Here is a 24,721-nt window from a genome sequence, read left to right on the forward strand (position 1 = left end):
AAAATGGGAAGCAGTCCAATGATCTTGCAAAGTGCAACACTTTAAAAAAAAGTGCAGCAATGCTGCTGAAATCCAGCAGGTGGCACATCCATGGCAGCATTGGAACATATGTGCCTCCCCATCCTGTAGATGGCATTGTTGTCAGAGAATGATGCAGGGGCGAGACGTTTGTTCTCTGGGGACAAATGGCAGCGGATCTGCCGCCGCACAAGCGCCCCCTGCAGGCGCGGAGGAGCAGTCGGAGGACTCGCAAGGAGACGACTTCAGACTCGGCTCTTGCGCGCTGAGGTCATTTGCTGGTGCGTGGCTTAAAAGCTCGAGCTGGTCCATCAGTCTGGGAAATTAGAACAGGGCAAAGGAGGCAGGTGCGTCGTCAAGGCAGCGCGCGCGGGGGCAAAGCTTTCTTTTTGCAGGAATAGTCCAACTTTGGTTGACATTGGGAAAAACCTTGGGAGGGGAAGAACGTCTCAATAAGGTGAGGAGAACAATTCCAGCAGCAAAAAAAACCATTCCGTCAGCTTGGATAAATTTGCCTTTCGGAAAGTTTTTGGGCAGAGCGAGGAGCTGAGAGGAGTCAAGTCGTCCTCTCTGGGCTTGTGGTCAAGAAAAATAGATTTGAGTGTGTCTCTCTCGCTCAAGGACTTTGGTCTATTCAGAGTGATTTAAAAAATAATTGTGTCTGGGTGTTTGCAAATTGATTTACTGATGTGTTGTCTCACTTCATTTCCTCTCCAGTTCTATCGATTTGTGCAAACGAATCCACCTGTTAAGGTGAGTGCCCCCCCCCCCCCCCATTCATCTCGTATCTTTGTTAGTTTGAATTTAAAATTAGTTCTCTGGTTGAGATTATTAACTTGTGGATAAATTCTAAAAGGAGCAGGTCCAAAGTAAGAGATTTAATGCTTACGATGCATGCTATTTTCACCCACTCTCTGCTTTTGTATTTATTGAAAGTGAAATGTTAATTAAATTTTAAAATTGCACTTTTTATGTCTCGACTCGTTGTACTTCTAAATATCATTGACTTTCCCAAGCTCCTGTGTGGCTTGCTTGACTGCGAGTATTGGTAATAGTGAGACAGATTGAGATAAGTTGTCTGCATGGAGGGAGGCACCAAAGTGAATCGTGGTCTGCTAAAATAAACATTTTGTTGTGTTATTAAATGTTTGGATGTGATGTAATCCAGTTTATATATCTTTAACAAAATATTTGCAGCTGGAATCAAATGCCTTGATCAAGTTCAGAAGAAGTCTTGTACTGTTTGTTGACTGGCACTTGTGTGTTGCCACAAATTTGAGTGTTGATCAAAATGTAGAATTAAAGGAGTTAAATCTGACTGCCTTCCATTTTATAAATTGTTTAATTCCCCTCCTTGTGGACAACCTGTGTATGTGCTGTTTTTACCTGGGTGGTATGCACCTTGGTGGTCATAATTTGGTGTCGCTGTTCAACAGCTCTCCAGATGTCCCAACCAAGATCAGAAACTTTTTGTACATGTGATTTAAGATTCTGTGCCCTGCCTTTAATGTGCCAGTGTGCTGTGCTATGGGACTGTTCTGTTGACATTTATAATAATCAACCAAATATTGTAGAATAAAAATGATGCATGTAATAATTTTGGAACAACAGAAGGTAGTAAGATATAAAAGTTTACTCAATAACTTGAAGATATGAGTTGTTTTATGAAGCTATAATCTGGGTGTTACTTTTTGTTTGCACAACCAAATAGCTTCTTTAAAACTTGCAGATACAGTGGGGCTTAATGAGCTGTCCCTTTCATTTACCCCCCCCCCTTTTTTTATTTGGGGGGGAAAAATAACTATTGCAAAGAACCCTGATTAGTTGTATTAATAAAAGAACTGGCCTGAAGGAGTTGCTGAATCTAATGGTGTAATAGATCAACACCAGTAGCTACAGTTTCAGCTGTCCTAAATTCACCTTCAAAACCCTTTCCAAGTTCTAACTCCTCCAAGCTGGTTTCCCCATGTAATGCAATCAGCACTTGCTGTTAAAAAATAATGCATTGTACTTTGATTTATACTGATGGGGAAAAATCTGGTGGACACAAATTAAAATGTTTCATGTTGACTGGAAATCACATCCACCTTTTCCTGGTGAGTCAGTTTAGTGAATTGTGTGTATAATGTATTGTGCCAGATGTTTGTGTATGATGCCAAAATGTAACTTCAATATCACACAATTTGGCTGATCTGTTGGATTCTATTGACCTCTATACCAATGGGTACAGCCTCACTCCAGGCTGACACTCCAGTGCCTTAATGAGGGGGTGCTGCACTGTCTGGAGTTGCCAACTTTTTGATATGTTTAAACTGAAACTCTGTCTACCTGTTGAGATGAAGGGTAAAAGAACCTATGACTAGATGAAGACCAAGGAAGTTCAGGCAAAATCGTTCTCCTCGGCCAACTCCCTCATGACACCGTGGTCTGATCGATCATTTTGCTATTTGTGGGACCTTGCTCTGCAAATTGGCGGCCATATTTGCCTACAAAACAGTGACTGCACTTCAAAAATACTTGGTTCTAAAGTGCTTTGCGATGTCTTGAGGGCATATCGAAGTGTTAGTTGGTCGTTCTTTGGGTTAGAGAAGGGGGGGGTGGGGGGAAGCATCATCATCAACCAGTCTTTCTTGACTGATCCCTGCTGTAAAGCCCACATGTGGTTGTTCGGTGAGGACATAATTTGGTTTTGATGCAATTTTTTAAATAATTTTTTTAATTTATTTATTGGTTGTCCCCCCTCCCCTGGTTGAATTGCTTGTTGACACTTCACTGACTATGCACTGGGATGAGAAACTGCAATATAAATCACCATCTATTGGGAGGAAGTTGCTATGTTGGGTTTTTAAAAAGAAAATGAAATGGTCTGTGTAAGTAATGGGTAGTGTGACAGCACAGCAAGCTGTGCTCCAAAATAGTTGTTACTGCACACTTAAGGTTTGATTTGCTGATCTGCCAAAGATTGTTTCATAGTGTTGAAAAGTTGCTTTTGTTCATCAACAGCTGCTGTTCTCATTTTTCCAGTTGTGCAACAGTGCTGCAAAACCAGTGTATTTTTTTGTTTTGAAAGTAGACTGAAAAATGTTTGGGGAGGGAGGGGGAGAGGAGTTCAGTGAAACTAACTTTCTCCTTTTCATACTGTTTTGAACCTGTCGTGCAATTATGCATTTTCCCAAATTTCCTCCTGAACTGGCTGTTACTCAGGAAGAGAAGAACCGTTTTCTTGGGTTGTTTGTGCGTAGACAATGAAGCATGTGAAGTTTTTTTTTGGCACACTGATCGTCATGAGGTCTAATTTAGAAACCAGATTGGGATGGGTGGAAACCATTGCAATGAAATCACTAGGTTTTCACCACCTTCCTATGTTGTTCCCAGAATGTTTAATTACATTAACTTGCCTGCAATTATCTTTTTTTTTAAAATCTTGTCTCTTTGATATAATGCTGGAGTTGTTTCAATCAGAAGGAAAGACTTGCATTTATATAGTGCCTTTCACGACCACTGGACATCTCCCAAAGTGCTTTACAGCTAATGAAGTACTTTTGGAGTGCAGTTATTGTTGTAATCAACTGGTGGGAACATACACTCCCCTCACGACGGTGGCTTCAAGCTCTGCTCTTGAGACTTGAGCACATGAACAAGACTGAGTGCTGCATTGTCTCCAGTGCTGTCTTTTGGATGAGGCCTGATCTGTCTGCTCAAGTGGATGTAGAAGATCCCATGGCACTATTGGCAGAAGAGCAGGGAAGTTCTCCCCGGTGTCCTGAGGCCAATATATATCTCTCCATTATCACTAAAGCAGATCATCGGGTCATTAATGTCACTAGCTGTTTGTGGGATCTTGCTTTGTGCAAATTGGTCGCTGTGTTTGCCTACACAATGACAGTTACTGCCCTTCAACCAAACGAAGTACATTTGTAGTGCTTTGGGATGCCCTGAGGGTGTGAAAGGTGCCATATAAATGCAAGTTGTTTCTGTCTATCTGCTAGCGCTGTTGTTCCAACAAGTTTTCCCGAGACAAGTGCTCATTCGTGCTCTCTACACCCTTTTTCGAATCTGAATCTGACTCCCTGCCACAGGAGCTCTAATATGTTTCATGACCGATGCAACAAGCAACCAGACTTGAGAATGTCCCCCTCTCTGACATAAGTGCTTTATCCCCATTTTCCTCCTCTTGGCACCCCCCCCCCCCCCTCCCCCCAAAACTAACCCTAGTATGGCCAGTTGGGATCTAAACTCATTACTTGGAGAATTAATTAAAAAAAATTCTTCAGTATTGCTATGGTCCACAAACATGTCTTGGTGCTGTGTCTTCTATTGTCCTCTCCCCTTTTGTGGCAAAGTAAGTCAAGAGACATAACCTGAGGTGAAACTGCTGGCAGTCTTGCATGTCCTCGCCATGTCTGTGCCAACTACAACCCTATTTTTTGGAAAGTGCCCGAGCGTCCTGGTAATGTGGAAACCACCCTGTTTTATGTGGTTTCCACAACAGCTCAAACAGGAACAACAAGGTGCAGTTGATGTCCTCTTTTCTGGCACTTCTCCCTCTTTTTTTTTTGTTGGGGGTGTCTCTGCCAGAAAACCTGGCTGCCTATCAAAACCAGCTCCTTAGAAGGGCAAAGGACAACTTGGAGGCACGAGCACGACCTTGTTTACAGTACTGCTGCTGTTGGTAGCAGTGAGGTAAAATAAATGCATTACAATCCCTGAGTAGCCAGCTTGTAAAATTGTAAAGAGGCTGCAAGTGCCTGGAATTCCCACTCTAGTGTACGATTATGGGTTCTTGGGACTCTTTTGAATCTATTTAAGTTTCATGTGTTGAGTACTGGGGATTTCTCAATGATGGGTGGGACCCAGAATAGCTGCTACTGTATTTTTATTCAAAGGCTCTGGGATTTTACAAAATGCAAGATTATGGGAGGGAACTAATGGTGGTTTTAAAAGGTTAATATTGAGTCATGCTTGCTTTATTGAAGGCATGCAACTCTCACCCCAATTTAAGATTTACTAGCTAGATTACACTGGTGAGTTAGTTAGCTTATGGGAGGGGTGAGGTGCACATCCCCACTGAGAATTTGGAAAGAAGTTGGAGAGCTATTTGATTCCTGGAAAATAAATAGCTTATGTACCTCTCCAACTACAAGTACATAATGATTTGTTCTCTTGCATACCACGCTTAATTAATTCTACACATCTGGGGAGCAGCTTGTTATCTTGTCCACCTGTTTAGGACGTGGTTTTTTTCATGAAAGTCAACAACAATGTAAGACTTTTTTTCACACTTTTTTTTTCTTGACACTATCTCACCTACAGTACTTGTGTGTTTTAAACAGAACCTTTTTGATGAAGCGTTTTCATTTCAGGACTTGCGTTCAATCCGCCTTCCAACTTTGAATAATGACATCGTATAGTGCAGTCCAGTTCTTGCATGAGAGAACGAGGCTGTTCGGCCCACCGTGCCTGCACCAGCTCTCATTAGTCCCACTGCTGTTTTCCCCCATAGCCCTGTAAATTTCTCTTTTTTTTTTTAAAGTGTATATCCAATTCCCTTTAGAAAGTTACCATTGAATCTGCTTCAAACGCCCTTTCAGGCAGTGCATTCCAGATCACAGCTGTTTTAGAGGATGAGGATGAGGATGATTCCCCTCATTTTTTGCCAATTATCTTAAATCTGTGTCCTCTGGTTGCTGACCCTCATGCCAGTGGAAGGTTTCTCCTTATTTACTCCATCAAAACCCCTTGCTGTTTATAGGAAAAATAGTTTGAGTACTGCATATAAATAAATTGTGTAAGCACTGCGAATACATTACAAAAGATAAAAATTCCACTTTGAAATCTAGCATTGTTTAGATGTTTCACTCGGCTAGTACAGTAACTTAAATTGTTTATTTTTCAAGGAAAATATCTCTTTGCTTGTACCTTGTTTTTGATTTTTAAACACCCATTTCCCCCCCCCCCCCCTCCAAATTCCAGTTATTTTTGTCTTGTAAAATTGATTTTCTTGGGTGTTTTTGTTTCTATTGAATGAATTAATTAATTATCCATTATAGTAGGGAAACCACTGGCTTTCGGCCAGGTGAAAGCAGGCTGGCCACTGTCTGGGGTGTTTCATCTTTTCAATGTGGGGCTGGAGGAGATTTAAAACTAGGGAAGGACGAAGCTATGGAGGGATTTGAAAACCAGGATAAGAATTTTAAAATCGAAGCTTTTTTTTTTAAACTTGGGAGCCAGTGTAGGTCAGTGAGCACAGGGGTGATTAGTGAACGGGACTTGGTGAGAGTTAGGACGCGGGCAACTGAGTTTTGGATGGCCAAGTTTACGGAGGGCCTTGCACTTGCATGGAAGGCTGCGCACAGCCCAAAGCCACTCTATCTTCAGCAACCACATTGTGCCCTCTGGCAGCATTTAAATGAGGCCCGGTGGTTAAAATCACTGTGGCCTCCTGCCACTGGCAAGTAACTAATTCGCAGGAGCGGTTTCCTGCCGGAATCCTGCTCCATTTTTTAAAATCTCCCCTCGCCTGCCCCCAGTGGGAAAGCTGGAGAGGATCTGGTATTGTCCCAGAGCTATATGGGTGGGATTTCTGAGTGTTCCACTATACCCAACATCACTTTCAACTAAGGGTTTGGGAGGCTTGCTGTTAATTGTAGCCTGCCTCCTTCCCAACACAACCAGCAGCCCACATTTCCCAAATTAACTCTCTACCTCTGACTACAATTTTTGCTATAAGATGTTCGAGACGACATAACGAAAGACTTTCACTTGTATAGTGCCTTTCATGACCACCGGACACCCCAAAGTGCTTTACAGCCAATGAAGTACTTTTTGGAATGTAAGAAATGTGGCAGCTAATTTGTGCACAGCAAGCCCCCACAAACGGCAATGTGAGCATGACCAGATAATCTGTTTTAGTGATGTTGATTGAGGGATAAATATTGACCCCAGGGCACTAGGGATAACTCTCCCTGCTCTTCTTCGAAATAGTGCCATGGGATCTTTTACATTCACCTGAGAGTAGACAGGGCTCTGTTTCACGTCTCATCTGAAAGATGGCACCTCCGACAGTGGAGCTCTCTCTTAGCATGGCACTGAAGTGTTAGCCTAGATTTTTGTGCTCCAAGCTCTGTAATGGGACTTCAACCCACAACCTTCTGAATGAGGTGAGGGTGCTACCCACTGAGCCACGGTGACACTTGCTGATGTCAACTTATTGTGTGCAAAACAGAAGATCTATATTTTATTAACATGGGACCTATTAGAACATAAGAACATAAATAGGAGTAGGCTATTCGGCCCCTCGAGCCTGCTCCACCATTCAGTAAGGTCATGGCTGATCTGATCATGGACCCAGCACCACTTCCCTGCCCACTCCCCATAACCCTTTACTCCCTTATCGCTCAAAAATCTGTCTATCTCCACCTTAAATATATTCAATGACCTAGCCTCCACAGCTGACTGGGGCAGAGAATTCCACAGATTTACAACCCTCCGAGGAAATTTCTCCTCATCTCAGTTTTAAATCGGCGGCCCCTTATTCTAAGACTATATCCTCTAGTTTTAGATTCCCCTATGAGTGGCAATATCCTCTCTGCATCCACCTTTGTTGAGCCCCCTCTATTATCTTATGTTTCAATAAGATCACCTCTCATTCTTCTGAACTCCAAGGTTGAGCCTACACACATCATGTCAACCCCCTCGCCTCCCAAATCAACCTAGTGAACCTTCTCTGAACTACCTCCAATGCAAGTATATCCTTCCTTAAATACGGAGACCAAAACTGTACGCAGTACTCCAGGTGTGGCCTCACCAATACCCTGTACAGTTGTAGCAGGACTTCTCTGCTTTTATACTCCCTCCCCCTTGCAATAAAGGCCAACATTCCATTTGCCTTCCTGATTACTTGCTGCACCTGCATACTCACTTTGTGTGTTTCATGCACAAGGACCCCCAGGTCCCTCTGTACTGCAGCACTTTGCAATTTTTCTCCATTTAAATTATAATTTGCTTTTCTATTATTTCTGTCAGTGGATAACCTCACATTTTCCCACATTATACTCTATCTGACAAATTTTGCCCACTCACTTAGCCTGTCTATATCCCTTTGCTGATTTTTGTCATCCTCGCAATTTGCTTTCCCACCTATCTTTGTATCATCAGCAAACTTGGCTACATTACACTCCGTCCCTTCATCCAAGTCATTAATATCGATTGTAAATAGTCGAGGACCCAGCACAAATCCCTGCGGCACCCCACTAGTCACTGCCAACTGGAAAATGACCCATTGATCCCGCCTCTCTGTTTTCTGTTAGTTAGCCAATCCTCTATCCATGCTAATATATTACCCCCAACCCCGTGAGTTTTTATCTTGTGCAGTAATCTCTTATGTGGCACATTATCGAATGCCTTCTGGAAATCCAAATACACCACATCCACTGGTTTCCCCCTTATCCACCCTGCTCATTACATCCTCAAAGAACTCTAGCAAATTTGTCAAACATGAGTTCCCTTTCATAAAACCATGTTGATTCTGCTTGATTGAATTATGCTTTTCCAAATGTTCTGCTACTGCTTCCTTAATAATGGACTGCAGCATTTTCCCAACGACAGATGTTGGGCAAACTGGTCTATAGTTTCCTGCTTTTTGTCCTCCACCTTTTTTTTTTTAAAAATAGGGGCGTTACATTTGCGGTTTGCCAATCTGCTGGGACTGCCCCAGAATCTAGGGAATTTTGGTAGATTACAACCAATGCATCCACTATCTCTGCAGCCACTTCTCTTGACCCTAGGATGTAAGCCATCAGGTGCAGGGGACTTGTCTGCCTTTAGTCCCATTATTTTACTGAGTACTACTTCATTCGTGATAGTGATTGTATTAAGTTCCTTCCTCCCTCCCTATAGCCCCTTGATTATCCCCTATTGGGATGTTTTTAGTGTCTTCTATTGTGAAGACCAATACAAAATATTTGTTCAACGTCTCTGCCATTTCCTTGTTCTCCATTTATTAATTCTCCAGGGGACCAACGTTTACTTTAGCCATTCTTCTTTTTTTTTTCCTTTTTTATCTACCTGTAGAAACTCTTACTATATTTTGTGCTCGTTTACTTTCATAACCTATCTTCCACCTCAATCATTTTTTTTAGTCGTTCTTTGCTGGCTTTTAAAAAAAAAAATTCCCAATCCTCTGCCCTTCCACTAGTCTTGGCCACATTGTATGCCTTTGTTTTCAATTTGATACCATCCCTTATTTCCTTAGTTAGCCACGGATGGTTATTCCATCTCTTAGTCTTTCTTTCTCATTGGGATATATTTCATAATTCGCAACAAAAATATATCAAATGTCTGCCACTGCTCATCAATCGTCCCGTTCTTTAGTCTATTTTCCCAGTCCACTTTAGCCAAAAACCTTTTGTAGTCTCCTTTATTTAAGCTGAGGACCCTGGTTTGAGAACCAACTTTCTCATCCTCCAACTGAATTTGAAATTCAACCATATTATGGTCACTCATTCCAAGAGGATCCTTTACTAGGAGATCATTTATTAATCCTGCCTCATTACACAGTACTAGATCTAAGATAGCCTGCTCCGTTTGGTTCCGCAACATACTGTTCAAGGAAACTATCCCGGATACACTCTGAATTCCTCCTCCTTTATTAAATAAAAATGTTAGTTTTTGGTATCCATTTCAGTCCAATTGGGACCCAAGAGTTAGTAAAATTAAAAGCAAGCTTAAATGAACTGTAAAGCTTCCCTGGTTGGTCTCAGCCATCGCGTAACAAGATGCTGTTTGCTTGCAGTTCAGGAAACCTGTGCTTGAGTGAATAAGTGAATAATTCAGATAGCTGTTTGGATATTCCAGTGTTGTATTGCATGAAATATTCAGCAGTGAAACACTTATAGCATGATGAAATAATTATGTGCTGGGCAGTCTGGCTTTTTTTTGGGGGGGAGGGGTGCTTTAATCCTACAGTTCTAATGTGTATCCTCTGGATAAGCAGTATCCTACTGCACCTCGATTTGACTGACTGCTCAAGAAATCAGTTGTAAATGACTCCTATTTATAAGCTGTCTTGAAATGAGATTATCTGCACTGTGATCAAAGATGACTTTTTGGTATATCTAGGTGTGATCTGTTTGCTCTTTGTGAAGTACAATCAAATAAGTAGAACACTTAAAATAAAAACACAAAATGCTAGAAATGTGGAGTGAGAAACCGTGTTAATGTTTCAGGTCAATGAACTTTCTGGATAAGTAGTATCCTACTCCACCTTGATTGACTGCTCAAGAAATGACTTGAAGTCTGACAAAAAGGTCATCAACCTGAAATGTTAACTCTGTTTCTCTCTCCACAGATGCTGCCTGACCTGCTGAGTCTTTCCAGCACTTTGTTTTTAGGCCAGATTTCCAACATTGCTTTTGTCAGTTTAAAAAAAAATCTGGGTGAAATGTTTAAACATGACCATGTAACTCTCAGTAAAATCTCTTGGCTTATTACCTCAAAGTTTGGCAAATGTCCTGACCTGTCAGAAAATACATAAAAACTGCATATCGAACAAATGTTAAGTAAGACTGGCACCTGAATTTCCTTCTTTCAATCTTTTTTTTTTAAATAGTGAAACTGAAATCCTTCTCAGCCACTTTGCCTTCATCATAAAAGTGACTGGAATCTAGAATGTACAGCTTGTTTCCGAATCTCCGATTTCCTCTTGAAATCAGGATTAAAGAAAGATGTTGCAGAGTTGAAATTAAAGGGGAATTTCAGTCTTTAATGTCTCTCAACTAAATATGACCAACAACACACTCTCTGATCTTGAATAAAGGATGCTCGAATAAGGGGAAATTGTATTAGCTGCGGTTCCACAATTTTGAAGAATTGACCATGTATGAGATGTTAATGTAGAAGATGCTAGATTTGACTCTTTATTCACCCGAGTCCAAAGGCTGTGGGTTCAAGTCCCACAGCAAAGACTTCAGCCCAAAAATCTAGGCTGATACTCCAGTGCACAGCACTGGTCAGATCCGGGTGCCATCTTTCGGATGAGACATTAAGCCAAGGTTCCGTCTGCTCTCAAGTGGACGTAAAAAATCCCAAACTGCTATTTTGAAGAGCAGGGGATTTATCCCTGGTGTCCTGGCCAACATTTATCCCTCAATCAACATCACTAAAAACAGATTATCTGGTCATTATCACATTGCTGTGGTCATGAAAGCCGTGATATAAATGCTAGTCTTTTATTTTGCATCACACGAAACCCATTGCAACTCGAGAGGAATAATTTTGTAACCTGAGTTGCATTTGAGTTGCTGCAGATTGCATAATCTCAATTTAAATGACAAGTGGAACTATCCTTCCATGTTTCAAGGAGCCCATTGGTATAAACAGTTCCACTTTTGAGAACTCAAATGGGCCAGTGTCAAATGCAGCAAGGATGAAGCACTGTGACCTTCAAATTGATGCGTCTGAAAGCAAGTTGATGGGGAGCAAAGTCTTTCCACACCCTTGGTGAAAAGAAGAATGATGTAATCTGTTACCAGAGGAGCCAAGTTTGCTGAGAGCATCTGTTGCCTTAGAGCTGACTTCATATTTTTTTTGTGCATTCCTAGTTGGCTTCTGTAGAGTTTTAAAACCTGGAATTCATATACTGTGCAATATTTGTTTTGAGACGTGTCTGAGCCAGCATTCAGCATGGTAGGGTGTGGGGCAAGTACTTTTTCCAAAAGCTTCATAAGTTAAGATTCTGAGTCAGGAAGTTGTGGGTTCAAGTCCCGCTCCAGAGACTTGAAAAATCTAGGCTGAGACTCAGTGCAGTATTGAGGGAGCGCTGCACTCAATGATGCTGCCTTTCAGATGAGACATTCTCAGGTGGATGTCAAAGATCCCATGGCACTATTTTGAAGAAAAGCAGGAATTCTCTCTGGTGTCCTGGCCAATATTTATCCTTCAATCAACATCACTAAAACATAACAGATTATCAGCTCATTATCACATTGCTGTTTGTGGGAACTTGCTGTGTGCAAATTGGCTGCCGCGTTTCGTACATTACAACAGTGATTGAACTTCATGAAGTACTTCCTTAGCTGTCAAGCGCTTTGGGATGTCTGGTGACTGTGAAAGGTGCTATATAAATTTCAAGTTAGTCTTTCATTTGCTGCTTGAATGTAATGGTTCAAAAATGTTAACCAGCCTTTTAACAAAAGGGGCATATTATTCCAGAAATGTCGATTATTCTCAAACTCCCAGCAGTAATCATTCTGCACGTTGGATATCGCCTGTATGGAATGTTGTTGCAGTTCACCAGCAATGGATATCGTGCTAGACCAAGCAAAACTTGAATCAAACAGTTTGTTCTCCTTCCCCCCCCCCCCCCCCCCCCTCCCAAACAACATATTTGATGTGATGTCTGACTACTCGTCCCTTCCATTATAATCATCTTTGGAGTTCCTTGATGGGATGGCACATGTGGGTCTGTGCACCAGCATCAGTCACTCCTTCAGGTGAAGAAGGAAGGTAATGCCACCTGGAGAAGACCATATAATATCTATTCCCTGAACAGTCATTTCATAGACATCAAAGTTGGAATTCATCCCTGTTTAATCTGGTCCCTACTGAAGTGCTGCTTTCTCTTGCTTCTCTGTACATGCATTCTGTCTGTGTTTAACTTTCTAAACACAATTTTTAGTGACGGGAAAGCCCTGCCCTTTTATTTGATGGATCAATCTCGCCTTCTCATCTTGTTCCTCAATCCCTTTTTTCAATTTTAACAATCAAAGCTTCTGTGGTTCCCTGATGGCTTGGTGTGTTTATCCACGAGTCGTTGACCCATATAGTCAGGAAAGTTCTAGGTTTGATCTCTAGTCCCTGCTGAGTTAGCTGAGCTCTATTGGCATGGCAGTAGAACACTGTGTCCGTGCCAGCCATGGGTTAGGAAAGGCAAAATTAGCCAAGATGCCTACCATTGATTGTTGTTTATCAAACACCTTCCTGTAAGAGAAAGACTTGCAATTCTATAGCACCTTTCACGACCTTTGGACGTCCCAAAGCGCTTTACAGCCAATGAAGTACTTTTTGTGTAGTCACTGTTGTAATGTGGCAGACAATTTGCACACAGCAAGTTCCCACAAACAGCAATGTGATAATGACCAGATAAACTCTTTTTTAGTGATGTTGATTTGAGGGATAAATGTTGGCCAGGACACTTGGGAGAACTTCCCTAAGCTTCCAAATAGTGCAATAGGATCATTTTATGTCCACCTGAGAACACTGACTGGGCCTCTGTTTAATGTCTCATCTGAAAAACGGCACCTCAGATAATGCAGCACTCCCTCAGCACTGCACTGGCCTAGATTTTTGTTTTGTGCTCTCGTCTCTGGAGTGAGACTTGAACCCACAACCTTTGACTCGGGTGAGAATGCTACCCACTCTTGGGCAGTCCCTCGGAGCCAAGGATGACTTGCTTCCACACTGAGACCAATGCAGGATCTACAGTCTCTGTTGCAGGGGGTGGTTTAAGGGACGGGTGCTTGGATTGCCGTGCGCTCCTTCCGCTGTTTGCGCTTGGCTTCCGCGTGCTCCTAGCGGAGAGATTTGGTGTTCGGGGCCTTCCCGAATGCTTCTCCTCCACTTGGGGTGGTCTTGGGCTCGGGATTCCCAGGTGTCGGTGGGGATGTTGCACTTTTTCAAGGAGGCTTTGAGGGTGTCCTTGAAGCGTTTTCTCTGCCCACCTTGGGCTCGCTTGCCATGTCTGAGCTCTGCGTAGAGCGCTTGTTTTGGGAGTCTCTTATTGGGCATGCGGACGATGTGGCCAGTCCAGCGAAGCTGATCGAGCGTGGTCAGTGCTTCGATGCTGGGGATGTTGCCCTGAGCGAGAACACTGACGGTGCGCCTATCCTGCCAATGGATTTGCAGGATCTTGTGGAGGCAGCGTTGGTGGTACTTCTCCAGTGTTTGAGGTGTCTGCAGTACATAGTCCATGTCTATAGGAGGGTAGGTATCACTACTGCTCTGAAGACCACGTGCTTGGTGCCGGGTTTGAGAATCTGGTCTTCAAACACATTCTTCCTCGGGTGACTGAAGGCGGTGTTGGACTTTGTCTCCGCTACCCACTGAGTTACAGCTGACACACCTGCCCTCTGTCTTGGTGCCTCTCCATTCCTTTATAAGCCTCCTCCAAAACCTACCTCTTTGATCTTGCCTTAACTCACCACCCCCTAACTCTTCTCGCTGCTCTAGTTATTTTCATTTTGGGATGTTTAAGTTAAAGTTGTTTCAAGTGGCCTGCCTTTGTTTAACAAAAAAAAAATGTAATCGGAAGTGAACAACACAGCGTTCTTCAACACTTGCCTGTCTTTGGTTTCCCTTTTGACAGTCAAGAAGAATGCAGTAAGTTTTTAAATGGAGCTGTTTAATGCAACTGAACTTTGCATTCTCCCTATTTTATCAGCTTTGAACTTAATCAAGAACTCCTCCCAGTCAGTCTCTTTGCCCTTAACACTCATTGTTCAAACAAAATGGTTCATACAAAATGGTTCATAAAATCAATAAAGGCTGTGCCTGGGAGGAAGCCAGGGAAAGAAGAGTCTTGGATGTGACTTTATAAATGGTATGAATAGCAAGATTTATGTAACAAATCTATTGTAAAGGCCCACAAACAAATTACTAAGAAAGCTTCCAAGGTGATGGTTTTAAAGTTTTATGCTTCTCGTAACTCCGCCTGAGAGCCCCGAACTTGTAGGAAGTTTATTAAAGGGGAAAGATGTTCTCTCTGGTTTTTGCAGGATGTAGCACTAAGGTAGTTGGATCAAAAGATTCCGGGTTCAATTCCTGTTTTGCACTGAGTTCATGTCCGCTCAGACAACAATAGAAGTGCTGCAATTTCCCTGGGTGTGCAGGGACGGGTGGGAATTGGTAATTACTATCTAGTCCCACTCCCTTTGCCTCACCATTTGGAGGCCATGCCTCCATCAGTCAAGGCCCTAAGCTCTGGAAACCCTGCCTGAACCCTTCCACCTCCTTAAACCAAGCTTTTAGTCAACTGTCCTGATGTCATCTCTTTGGCTGATATTGTTCCTGTGAAGTACCTTTTTGGACATTTTACTACGTTAAAGACACTATAAATACAAGTTTGTTATTTTAGTGATCCTTTTGTGGAAAGTGGATATCCAGTGAGAATAGGATCCCGGCTTGTAGTTCTGCCTTCCTGAATTCGATTCAACTGCTGAAATTCATAGCAATTGGGTGTGAGGTACTGGAGGGTGGCTTTGCTGTGGAACTGTACCCCAGCAAGGATCAGTGTCTTCAGGAGGGAGAAGTAAGGGGGGGAAAAAAAATTAGCTAACAAAATTTGATTTCCAGACTTCGGGGATGTTTTAAAGCTAATGTGTCTACAGTTGCCCTGTGCAGTATTAATAATCCAAGGGTGGTGGAGTGAATCCCCTTTTTTAAATAGCTTGGAGCTGGAGGCTTACCTTGTGTAACATTTTTGATTTTGTTCTCCTTGCCTTTATGTAGAGGGAAGGTTTTAATTTGGGTTTGTAGCTGGGTGTGGATCGAAACTATTGAAAATGGTGCCAGCTGCAGAGTTGTGGCTCTAACAAGTGTTGGCATATGATGGCAATGTATTTCCACCCAGATTTTATGTCTCTTACTTGTGCAGAGGGACAGCTTTATGCCCCTCCATCATAACTGTCCTTCAAGTTACAGCTGGGCACATGTATTAGTGTTTCCACAATTCCACCCAACTATCAGATGGAAAACTTGGGATCTGAAGTTTTTAATCCTAGTGGGGTGTTGTCATGAATTTTGAATTGCTTTGTTTCTAATTAAAGAAGCATACAGTGTCCTTTGATCCTAGATCAGATTGTGCTTTGGTGTACATTTCAAAGTAGTCTGTTTCGTGAATGGATTGATTAATGGTTTGGTAGGGATTTGCGTAATTGGGGTTTACACCTCCACAGACATGTATGCACAGTTATTTTTGGATGATACGATTTTTGCGTGGCTCCCAACTGTATGTAGCACTTGTCATAAACATTAATACAAAGCTTGTTGGAAAACTTATAATATCGGGGTTAAAAGTGGTTCTCCCGAACAACATATTACAGTATCTTCAGATTTGTCTGGTCAGATGGCAGTACACAGAACTTAGTGATTAAATTGGAATATGATGTGCATAATGCATTTAAAATTATACTGAAAAATAGTATGGGAGGATGAAAATGGGTGGAATTTATCATTGGGAGATGGAACTCTTTCCAGCAAGTATCAGACTTTGCTGCTTCCCCAAAAACATTCTTCAAGGGTAATTGTCTCCCCCTCTTTCCTCTTTTTAAAGATGCTCCTCAAAACCTACCTCTCTGACCAAGCTTTTGGTCACCTGCGCTAATTTCTACTTGTGCAGCTCGTTGTCAAATTTTTATCGCATAATACTCACATGAAGCGCCTTGGAACGTTTCACTCCGTAAAAGGCACTATATAAATACTTGTTGTAATTTTTGATTTAAATGTTGCACAAATGCTAAAAGTATTTAATATTGATTGTCGATATATTCATTTCTGACCTTCAACCAGGTGCCCACCTCTGGAAGCAGTTGGTACTGTGCTCCACTCTGCCTTGCTACCTCACCCATCCTTTGCTCACCTGTCCTTTCCCTAAAACTCTTCAATGGCAGGTGACTGCTTCCTTCAAGTAGTGCTTTTGGGTATTTGATTATGTTAAAGACGTGGTAACTGTCAATTGTTACTGATCAGAGTGGTGATGGGCAGTTTGGGTTTGGCCAGATTTTGAAAAGTTTCAGAAGAGCCACAAAGTTCTCTGTACTAAATTGGAAGATGACTGACCAGGTTATGTAAGTCTTGTGATTTAAAAAAAATATATATATTCTGTTATTTCCAGATCTCTCTGGCCTGTGAGGAAGGCAAGAGTTTGCAGACACACTTGTTTAAAAAGTGATTTGGGGGAATTGAACATTCCTTCAGCAGTCTGAACATGCTATTTATTTGGATGTGTTTATTGTATGTTGCCAGTGGGTCTTAGCTGAATGTTACTGAGCCTCTCTTCATATGGGTTTGGGTAGGGGGGCTGAACAGGGGGACCAAAGATTTGAGTACTTTCCAAAACTACACCAGCCATTGAGTGTCTTGCTCAACTTGAGATCGATCTCTCTCTCTCTCTCTCTCTCTCTCTCTCTCTCTCTCTCTCTCTCTCTCTCTCTCTCTCTCTCTCTCTCTCTTTCCCCCCCCCCCCTGCACCTCCCATTAAACAAAACTGCCCCTTTCCAAAATCCCAGTTGCCAAGGTCCTGTCTGATTTATAACCATCGATGCTGTAATGTCAATATGATACTGTCTCCTAAAAGACACAGCTTGAATTAATTTGACATTTGAGACTTAGCCAGTGTCTCAACATTCCCCTGAAGTTCTGTCTTTTACTGAAGTGCCATAACCTGAATAACCAGACCGAGGAGCTTTGTTCGCCCAGCATAATACTTATTCGCAGTTTCATTTCAGTGAGAATTGGTCAAAGACATCTCTGACTGGAACTCTGGGGAAATCCATGTACAGTCCCTGCTTTTCCCAAACCAGAAAACTGAAATGGAAACCAGTCCAAGTGGGGTTTGAGCCATTTTCTCAGTAAGGTGCCGGCAACTACACTCTGGTCCTAGAAAATTGCTAATCTGACTCCATTGGCTGCTAATGTTTTTCAATCACTTCTAGTCCTGCCATGCACACGACTGTGTCTGAGAAATATTTCCTCTGTACTGTAGGAATATTTCTTGGCAGAGAGTGTTCAGGAAGATGAAGGAACCAAATTTGTTTTCATCTGACCGTTTGAATTTGGCACTCTTTTTTTTTTAAACTTAATGAATAAGCAAAACTAGTTATCTTTTTAGATTGTCTAAAAACAGGGCAGCCTCCTGTGGCTTACTTCTAAATTTATAGTGGTGTTTGGTCAGACAAGTTTATTTGGGGTGAATTTCACAAAAACCACTTGTACAAATGTGGTTCAGCATCTTGAATCTATTCGCTTTTAAGTAGCACTGGATTTTGTAATGTTAGAATGTATCAACTTTGGGCTATAGCGAGAGGAAGGGTGAAGTAAATCAGCTTTTAGCATTCTCTAGTGTTGTGATCATACCCAGTCATCTACTGTAGGCATACCTTCTGGGGAGATTGAGGTATGAAATTTATTTCAGAGAGCTCATTGTTGAGTGACTAAATCCAGTTTGTGCATTAAAAAAACATCTCTTTCCCCCCCCCCCCCCCTTGGGTGGCATCTTCGGTTCATATTGCTCATTCTAATCCTGCTGCCTTATCTATGTTATACAGTATTTTTTAAAGTTATAATATGAAGCTGAGTTCCTACAGCTTGGAATTTTAAGTGAGAACTGGGTAATACGTTAACACAATGCTCTATTTCAACTCTGGGACTTGTTCAAATCCAGTTCCAATTGATGAAAACAAGGGCATGATCCAATGTTTGATCCATTGGGAATGACTTGGGAGCAGATTGTAGACAAATCTACTAGAGATTTTTAAGGATGTAACAGATAGAATAGATAAGGGAGAACCAGTGGATATAGTGTATTTGGATTTTCAGAAGACCTTTTGATAAAGTCCCACAAGAGGTTAGTGTACAAAATTAAAGCGTGTAGGATTGGGGGTAATGTACTGGCATGGATTGAAAATTGGTTAACTGACAGGAAACAGAGAGTAGGAATAAACGGGTCTTTTTCGGGGTGGCGGGCAGTGATTAGTGGGGTACCACAGAGATCTGTGCTTGGGGCCCCAGCTATTCACAATATATAAATGGTTTGGATGAGGGAATCAAATGTAATATTTCTGATGTTTGCTGACGACACAAAACTAGGTGGGATTGTGAGTTGTGAGGAGGATGCAAAGATGCTGCAAGGCGATTTTAGATAGGTTGAGTGAGTGGGCAAACACATGGCATACGCAGTATAATGTGGATAAATATGAAGTTATCCACTTTGGTAAGAAAAACATCATGGAAAAGTATTATTTAAATGGTGATGGCTTGGAAAATGTCGATGTACAGAGGGACCTGGGTGTCCTTGTACACCAGTCATTGAAAACAAACATGCAGGTGCAGCAAACAGTTAGGAAGGCAAATGGTATGTTGGCCTTCATTGCAAGAGGATTTGAGTACAGGAGCAAGGATGTCTAACTCCAGTTATACAGGGCCTTGGTGAGACAGTGCCTGGAGTATTGTGTGCAGTTTTGATCTCCTTACCCAAGAAAGGATATACTTGCCATAGAGGCAGTGCAGCGAAGGTTCACCAGACTGATTCCTGGGATGGCAGGACTGTCTTATGAGGAGAGATTGGGTCGACTAGGCCTGTAGTCACTAGAGTTTAGATGAATGAGAGGGGATCTCATTGAAACGTGTAAAATTCTGACTGGGTTGGATAGACTGGATGCGGGGAGGATGTTTCCCTGGGCTGGGAAGTCTAGAACAAGGGGTCACAGTCTCAGGATATGGGGTAGGAAATTTAGGACCAAGATGAGAAATTTCTTCGCTGAGGGTGGTGAACCTGTGGAATTCTCTACCACAAGGCTGTGGAGGCCAAGTCACTGAATATATTTAAGAAGGAGATAGATTTCTAGCAACAAAAAGGCATCAAGGGGTATGGGGGGAAAAAAGCAGGAATATGTTGTTGAGATAGAGAATCAGCCATGATCATATTGAATGGCGGTGCAGGCTTGAAGGGCCGAATGGCCACTTACTGCTCCTATTTTCTATGTTTGGTTGTCCTCTTGTCCAGATAAAGGCACAGTGAAGTATTATTTAAAATGTGATGGGTTGGCACGAGGTAGGAAAGGCCATCCGTCAGCTGATGAATAACAAGGCAACAAGAGCAGATGGAATTCCTGCCGATGCACTAAAGCATGGCGGAGAAGCACTTTTGACATGACTACATGACCTCATTTCTCTTTTCTGGAAGGAGGCGAGCGTGCCAGGAGATTTCAGGGATGCCGTAATTGTTACCATCTTCAAAAAAGGAGACTAGCCCGACTGCGGTAACTACAGAGGAATCTCCCTGCTGTCGGCCACAGGGAAAATCATTTCAAGAATCCTCCTCCATCATCTTTTCCCTGTGGCTGAAGAGTTCCTCCCAGAGTCGCAATGTGGATTCCGTTACTGAGGGGTACAACGGACATTATCTTCACCGCACGACAACTATAAGAAATGCAGGGAACAGCACCAACCCTTGTACATGGCCTTTTGACCTCAAAGGCCTTGGACACTCAACCATGAAGGATTATGGAACGTCCTCCTCCATTTCGGCTGCCCTCAAAAGTTTGTCACCATCCTCCGTCTGCTCTACGATGACATGCAAGCCGTGATCCTGATCAACGGATCCACCACCGACCCAATCCATGTCCGGACTGGGGCCAAGCAAGGCTGCGTCATCGCACCAACACTCTTTTCGATCTTCCTTGCTGTAATGCCACATCTCGCCCGCAGCAAGCTCCTGCCGGAGTGGAGCTAAATTATAGAACCGATGGGAATCTGTTCAACTTCCGCCGCCTCCAGGCCAGATCCAAAGTCGTCCCATCCGCTGTCATTGAACTACAGTATGCAGATGACGGAGTCTGCGCACACTCGGGGGGCCGAACTCCAAGTCATAGTCAACACCTTCAGAGATGTATGGGAGTATAGGCCTCACGTTAAACAGCCGTAAGACAAAGGACCTCTACCAACCTGACCATGCCACTCTGCACTGCCCCCTGCTCCCCCACCCCACTGATTATCAAAATCCACGGTGCGGCCTTGGACAACGTGGACCATTTTCCATACCTCGGGAGCCTACTGCCAGCAAGAGCAGACGAGGTCCAACACCGTCTTCAGTGCAGCCTTTGGTCGCCTGAGGAAGAGAGTGTTTGAAGACCAGGACCTCCAATCCGGCACCAAGCTCATGGTCTACAAGGCAGTAGTGATACCCGCCCTCCAATATGGCTGAGACATGAACTATGTACAGCAGAAGTACCACCAGCGCTGCTTCTGCAAGATCCTGCAAATCCACTGGGAGGATAGACACACCAACGTCTCTGTTCTTGCTCCGGCCAACATCCCCAGCATTGACCACCACGCTCGATCAGCTCCATTGGGTGGGCCACGTTGTCCGCATGCCCGACACGAAACTCCTAAAGCAAGCGCTCTACGCAGACTTTCGATACGGCAAGCGAGCCCAGATGGGTAGAGGAAACTCTTCAAGGCCATCCTCAAAGCATCCTTGATAAAGTGCAACATCCCCACCGATACCTGGGAATCCCTGGCCCAAGAGCATCTGGAAGGACCCTGAGCACCTTGAGTCCCATCGCCGCGAACAAGCCGAATCCAAGCGTAGACAGCGGAAGGAGCGTGCGTCAGCCCAGGCTCCCCAACCCGTATATAGTCCACGTCTCGGAGCCATATAGGAGGATAGGTATCACTACTGCCCTGTAGACCTTGAGCTTGGTCCCGTATTGGACTCCTGTCACCTGAGAAACTTGCCTTTTTTTTGAGTGGAAGCAAGTCATCCTCGACTCCGAGGGACTGCTGCTGATTGTGAAAAAACGATATTTAGCTTTAAACAAATGGAAGACCTTGGCTTATTATTTTTGAATGAATGTCTTGACCATTTTCTGAACAACTGAATATATATAATTACAGTAGCATAGTGGTTATGTTGCTGGACTAGTAATCCAGAGACATGAGTTCAGATCCCACCACTACAACTGTGGAAGTTCATTAAATAAATCTGGAATAAAAAGTTAGTATCCGTAATGGTAAAACTACTGGATTGTTTATATATTTTTTAAAAAAACAATCTGGTTCACTCATGTCGTCTTTTTTTTTTATGGATGGAAATCTGCTGTTATGCCTATAATGTTACTCCAGACTCTCAGCAATGTAGTTGACTCTTAAATGGCCTAGCGAGCCACTCAGTTGTTACAAACCACTAGTAAAACACCTCACGGACTGCTGCAGTTCAAGAAGGCGGTTCACCACCACCTTGAGGGCAATTGGGGGCTTTGCCAGTGGCACGCACATTCCATGAATGATTAAAGAAAACAAAATGTATAGATGGATTGATCTATTGATTCATACAGGATGCTGAAGTCCATTTATTAAGGAAGCAGTAGTGGGACATTGAATCATGCTTTTCCAAATCAAGCAGAGTCAGCATGGTTTTATGAAAGGGAAATCATGTTTGACAAATTTGCTGGAGTTCTTGGAGAATGTAACCAGCAGGGTGGATAAAGGGAAACCAATGGATGTGGTGTATTTGGATTTCCAGAAGACATTTGACAAGGTGCCACAAGAGGTTACTGCACAAGATAAAAGCTCCCAGGGTTAGCATGGATAGAGGATTGGCTAACTAATGGAAAATAGAGTCGGGATTAATGGGTCGTCAGCATAAATGGATCATTTTCCAGTTGGCAAACAGTGACTAGTGGGGTGTCGCAGGGATCGGTGCTGGGTCCTTGACTATTTGCAATCTCTATTAATGACTTGGATGAAGGGACCGAGTGTAATGTAGCCAAGTTTGCTGATACAAAGATGGGTGGGAAAGCAAATTGTGAGGAGGACACACAAAATCTGCAAAGGGATATAGACAGGCTAAGTGAGTGGGCAAAAATTTGGCAGATGGAGTATAATGTGGGAAAATGTGAGGTTATCCACTTTGGCAGAAATAATAGAAAAGCAAATTCTAATTTAAATGGAGAAAATTGCAAAGTGCTGCAGTACAGAAGGACCTAGGGGTCCTTCTGGATGAAACACAAAAAGTTAGTATGCAGGTACAGCAAGTAATCAGGAAAGCAAATGGAATGTTGGCTTTTATTGCAAGGGGGATAGAGTATAAAAGCAGAGAAGTCCTGCTACAACTGTACAGGGTATTGGTGAGGCCACACCTGGAGTACTGCGTACAGTTTTGGTCTCTATTTAAGGAAGGATATACTTGCATTGGAAGCTGTTTAGAGAAGGTTCACTTGGTTGATTCTGGAGATGAGGGGGTTGACTGACTTATGAAGATAGGTTGGGCCTCTACGCATTGGAATTCAGAAGAATGAGAGGTGATCTTGTCAAAACATCTAAGATAATGAGGGGGCTTGACTAGGTGGATGCAGAGAGGATATTTCCACTCCTAGGGGACATAGTCTCATTTAAAACGGAGAGGAGGAGAAATTTCTTCTGAGGGTTGTAAATCTATGGAATTCTCTGCCCCAGAGAGCTGTGGAGGCTGGGTCATTGAATATATTTTAAGGCGGAGATAGACAGATGTTTGAGCAATAAGGGTTATGGGGAGCGGGCAGAGAAGTGGAGCTGAGTCCATGATCGGATGAGCCATGATATTAAATGGTGGAGTAGGCTAGGTGGCCTACTCCTGCTTTAATAATTTTTTTTTTTTATTATTACCTAAAGTACTGTACAAGTCCTGGGCTTTTCCTCAATACCAGGGTAGGTGGATAATTAGTCTAAACTCAGTGACTGGCAGCAAAGGGACTTCCACCTAAGATTGTCTTCAACAAAGTGATATCATAGTTGGAACCCTCATCTGAAGTAATTGGGGGGAAAATATCCCTGCTATGCAAACCAATCTAATTCTTGTCCAGACCCATGAGGTAGGAAGTAACTTTTTTGTTGTCTTGGTGCTGAATTTCTACAAAATGTCGTATAAAACAAAAATCAATTTTCAATAGCATAATTAGATCGGTTGGCCTTGATTTATATATTCTACATTTTGTCATTGGCATGGAATCCGTTAAGTAGGTCAACAGAGGTGGTGGTGATCTGGCCTTCTGCCTACAAGTCTTTGAAAGTTGGTGGGAAGGTTTCATTGCCACCCCAGGGGCAAAAGATGAGGCTAGTGAGTTGGGATTAGACCAGAGATGTGGATAGTGAGAGAGAGTCCAGGAAATGATCCCAAGATTGCCTTGTCATTTATCAAAAGCTCTGAAGTAGCGAGGCCTTGCTTAATGGCCAGGTCAAGGAGGCGAGACCTTGAAGTATGGATGGGGCAATTGATATGTTGGATGTGGTTGAGTGAGGACAGGAGACCAGAGAAGTTGGGTGAAAGTTGATATGACTGAGGATACGGAGATGCTTGGTGTAGAGGCTAAAGTGGGAGAGGAGTTCCTTGAGAGTGATGAGCAAAGAGGATGTTAAAGGAGAAGCTGGAAGAGGGTGAGGTATTCAAATGACACTGCTAGATCAGTAAGGGAGGGGGAGGCCTAGATGGAACCTGGCGATGTAAAAACTTTTACATTTTTCTTTTTTTTTTATATAGCTTGTCTGAGTGAATCTCTTGCCCAACTGGAGGGAATAAAATTTACTCTTTTTTTTTGTGAATTGTAAACTACCCACAGTCGGATTGGGAAAAGCAACAGGTTACCATGCAGCAAGATCAAGAAGGATTGGAGAGGGATGGATGTTACTTACAAACTAGGTTGCCTTACTTTCCAGCTGCAGTGACCTGAAAAACAACATTCCTTAAGTCATTCAGTCTTGGGATATAAATGTCATGGGTGCAGTGCAGATATAATGCTAATGGCTCAAATAGGAAAGAACAACTGGCCCTCAAATGACCACATACTTTCCAGATACGATCTTGCATCCACTCATGTCTCCTGGAAAAGACTGCTGGTTGCTGCCTCAAAATATAAATGCAGCAGATGCACTAGTGTCCAGAGTGCCAGGATGT

At 42.8% G+C, this 24,721-nt stretch overlaps 1 protein-coding gene across 9 annotated transcripts in view; it reads left to right on the plus strand.

The window, feature by feature from the left end:
• The first annotated feature begins 309 nt into the window (after nucleotides 1–309).
• lima1a (LIM domain and actin binding 1a) overlaps nucleotides 310–24,721 on the plus strand; it is a 143,837-nt gene continuing 119,425 nt past the window's right edge. For 6 of the 9 annotated variants that reach the window (XM_070869615.1, XM_070869624.1, XM_070869620.1 and 3 more), the window contains exons 1-2: nucleotides 341–475; nucleotides 736–771. The gene's annotated coding sequence lies outside the window, so the exon portion shown is untranslated. Of the gene's footprint in view, nucleotides 476–735; nucleotides 772–24,721 lie in introns of all 9 variants that reach the window. The other 3 variants (XM_070869618.1, XM_070869623.1, XM_070869616.1) reach the window with 3 other exon arrangements.

This window comes from Pristiophorus japonicus, chromosome X (assembly GCF_044704955.1).
Source record: "Pristiophorus japonicus isolate sPriJap1 chromosome X, sPriJap1.hap1, whole genome shotgun sequence".
Classification (NCBI taxonomy): Eukaryota; Metazoa; Chordata; class Chondrichthyes; family Pristiophoridae; genus Pristiophorus; species Pristiophorus japonicus.